The following is a 4,434-nucleotide window of genomic DNA, read 5'->3' on the forward strand; positions in this document are numbered from 1 at the left end:
CAGCTGAGTGGGTCTTTTTATTTTTTTCCCGCGAAAGTTTATGTGGTGAGCTGTGTTGGTAAAGATGAAGATGTCAGTCAATGAAATTTGCTATTTCTTGTGTCTAGCCAACCCTGTACGGATCGAACTGACGATTCCCGAGTGCGACTAATGTCCTGAAGTCTGCTCCTATTAGCTAGGTATCTAGAAATTTCAACTTGAGTGTTGTTGTTGTTGTTGAAATTTTATTTCGTATCGCAGACCAAACGGGCAATGGTGCCCAATATTATGATTGCGATAAAGTAACGGCCGAGAGCCAAGGATACAACAAGCAAGCCTCCATGAAAGAGAGAAAAACACAGACAACACAGACTGCAAATCCTCAAAAAAAGAAAAAGAGAAAGGGGAAAAAACGAAGAAAAAAGAAGAAAAAGAAAGCACAGTTGAGTCACGACTCCAAGTCCAAGCCTAGATGCTGGCTAGCCATAAAATAAACCTTTAATTTAAAGTTTCTTGAATTATCTATGGCAGGCGAAGGACTTGAACTCTTGGGCCAGGGCGTTCCATAATCTAACGGCAGAAACGAGCGGCCGACAGTCACCAGAGACTCGCCTCGTGGCAGGGACAACTTACGCATTTGGATCGTTGATCCGAGTGACGCCTTCAGTCTGGCGATGTAGGCGCTTGGACAGGAGATTACTAATTCTGGCGGTGTGGATACGAAGCATGAGAAGGCGGAGTTTACAGTGGGCGTTTTGGATGATGGGGATGAGGCCAAGACGGGTGTAGATGGGATCTGTGTGGGAGGAGAATGGCTGGTTGGCAACGCAGCGGATACATCGCTTGTCGAGGACCGAAAGCTGATGCCGTTGTTGCGCAGAGAGAACCGAGAAAAAGGCATTAGATCCATATAGCATGTCCGGTAGTATTAACGATCTGTAAAATAGCAATCTGTAAAATATCCCCGTATAATACGCAATGAAGCACTGTACAAGCGCACGGACTCCAAGCCACTCAGCAGAATCATCCAGTCTGCTAGGTGGAGAATGTTTGGCCACATGCTTCGACTAGACACCTCATCCCCGGTCCAGCAGGCTATGTCAGCATACTTTCAGCTAGGAAGCTCAGGGTTCCGAGGCCGCCCGAGAACAACACTCCCGCGATCCATCAACAACGACCTGAAAAATTCCAGATCCACAAACTCCCTCACATCACACGAGGATCTAGTTGCACTGAGGCAGCTCGCCCAGGATCGTCGAAAGTGGAAGGAACTAATGTGTGCTGTGTGTAATGGCTGAAGTTATACAATTACACTAGATACCCTTAACAATAATAACGGATACAATTACACTAGATACCCTTAACAATAATAACGGATACAATTACACTAGATACTCTAGATACTAGATACTCGGTACTCTAGATACTAGATACTCTAACAATTTTATCAAACATTATGATAATTACCACATCAAATGCTGCGGAGACCTATCCAGAATCGGCAATATGCTGGCCCTGGCCTGGAGATCTGCAACTATAATCAGCTTCTACTTTGCAACACTAACGGATTAGTCCCCTTTGTCGATTGATGGATCAATCGGTAGATTCGGCTCTGTTTTTCTTTCCTTTCTTTCTTGTTTTGAATTGTACGTTGAACTCATTGGATTTCTTTGTATTCTGTATCTCGTTATCGTTATATTTCCCTCTAGCCCTCTCGCTTAGGATGAGCTTTCTTTTTTATGGCAGCTTAAGCGAAGGCTATATACCTGCTTTATGCAGGTTGATGCCAACGCGAACAAGCAAAATAATAATAATAATAATATAAAATAGCAGGGCTTGTTGCTCAGTTAAGCAGGAGCGAATGGCTCGCAGCGCCGTCAGTTTCTGGGAGGTCTTCCGTGTAATAGTTGCAACTTGAGTCTCCCACCGAAGCTGGGAGTCGAGATTTAGACCTAGATATCGAGCATTTGTGGTCTGAGCTAGGGGATTTCCATTGCATTCTATGTTAAGTAACAAGGGCTGCCTGCGAGACGCATGAAGGGCCAGAACGTGGGTTTTGGGGGGGATTTAGTATTAAGCCTCTTTCTTCCGGAAAGTTGGCCAGGTTGGAGACCGAACGGGAGAGGGTTAAATTCAAGAATTCGACAGATTGACTGATGGAGTCTAGCAGGATATCATCAGCAAACAGTTGTGAGTGGGCTGGAGCTGTGATCTGTTCTATTTCCAGTGTCAAGTGAAGACTTTGCCAGTTGCAGACGAAAGAATTCTCGCTTCACGATTTTCCTGGTGTGTGGAGATACATGTACGTTGGAATGCCGACCCACCAAACCCGACATGATGCTTCAGTCGGAATGCAGGTTGGTGCAGATAATTGCCTTATAATATAATTATGTCTAAGCGTGTATAACTTTCCTTTGTTGCATGCTTGGTTAATCCGACGGCACGAAATTATAGACATTTCTTTCCAGGTCGAAATTAACTTGAATATTATTTGGTCGTTGTACATGTATGTCTTAGCATTCCCTGTCAGTTTGTGCCTTTTGTCGCACTCGCCGACTGTACAATTATGATCTAGCTACATTGGTACATGGTGGACAGTTAGTCATAACTCGTAACATTTTGTCCTTATTCTTTTTATCCATGCCTTACATTGGCTCACCATCCGATGTTTGATAGGGCAATATGTAATGTACACACACACACACACACACACACACACACACACACACACACACACACACACACACACACACACACACACACACACACACACACACACACACACACACACACACACACACACACACACACACACACACACACACACACACACACACACACACACACACACACACACACACACACACACATACACCATACACACACGCACACACCATCACATTACGACAAAATCACGGCAATGCCGGCGAAGCTCTATAATTTTCTTGTGCCGCGTGCTAGGAGCATAATGCCAATGGCATTGCCCGATAATAGAACTTGGTGTAAATGGGTTCTCATGGTGTGTACTTGTGAAGTACATGATTGTATTACATGTACTAGTATTCGGTTGTTGGCTATCAATTGTGCTGTGAGCGTGGCAGAGTGAGGTCTTCCAGCTTTGTTGGTGTTTGCTCTATCTTGTGTTTACGCTCTGCAGAAAGGATCATAATTATGACTGTATAGTGCCTGCTCAGCATTACATACATTGCGTAGCAGCAATGTGCCATCCTTCCGCGACTTGGGTGTAATGACGTGCAAGTGGTGCTCCAGGGTCAACTTCAAGCACGTATGCCGCTGGCTTGGGGTCAGCAGTTGGGTGCAAAGTCTCTGTATACAAATCGTCCACTGTCGTCAACAATATATGTTATGGCACCCTTGTCCAGCAATTCACGTGCTGTAGCGGCAATGACTATAGTTATTGGGAAGATCACTCTCGGCACCTTCCGTGCTGTATTGAGAGATGCTGCTTCTGTGCTTGGTGCACTGTCGGCAGGGAGACGTTGTGCATGCTACGCAACTCATGCTCTGCAAGTAATTAGTTGAAAGTTTGGTGACTTCCACCTGTCCTGTGTTCTGGTGTGAGCCTCGACTTACACCAAGCACATGTTGCATAGCCCACACACTGCTGGTAATGCCTAATGGGCCGGGCACTGAAGTGGTTCGCACTGTTCTTTCAGACTGTGCACAATTTGTCTGCAGAACAGTGTACAGATGCCGCTGCGCTGCAATCATGTACACTGCATGTACATGTAGATCTACTTAAATAAAGTCTTTGGCAGACTGGTACATGGTCATTGGTGGCTTATTTTCTTTCGCTGCTGTGCATACTTGTACTTGGCGTCGTAGTGCTTTGACGCACTTGCAACAAAATACTGCATTGGTCTGACGTGATCTTGGTGATGGATGTACATGTGCATGCATGTGTGCAGCTTTTGCCAATCTGACAGCATTGAGCCACGTGTAAATCGCTTGTTGTTGTTGTAGAAGTTTATTTAACGTCGCACCACAAACAGGCGATTTCGCCTCCTTTGATACACGTGGACGACAGAACTTGTCTGATGGCATGCCGGCACTTTGCCTTTGGAGCAAATGCTGCATTCTGGGCCACATGGCCGTCAAGTATGTACATGTATGCTTGTGGCATTGCTGGGTCTTCCTGCCGCTGACATCTGTATACATACTGTATACGTAAAAACACTAGTTAGAAATCACGTCACCAGAGGCAGGCCCTTTTTTCGGCCAGAACATAACTTCCCCTCCAATGTCACAAAGACTTACTCTTTCGATATGTCCAGCATAGAAGCAGCGAAATGCCTGGTTAATTCGGTGGCACGAAATTAGAGGTCGGGCGACGAAATTTCGACGAAAAAAGGAAAAGAGACAAACCGACGTGCAGCGACCCCAAACTACAGAATTTCGCCGTTCTTGAAGAACTCATAACAGAAAAAGGTGAAA

Source organism: Sycon ciliatum, chromosome 12 (genome assembly GCF_964019385.1).
Source record: "Sycon ciliatum chromosome 12, ocSycCili1.1, whole genome shotgun sequence".
NCBI lineage: Eukaryota > Metazoa > Porifera > Calcarea > Leucosolenida > Sycettidae > Sycon > Sycon ciliatum.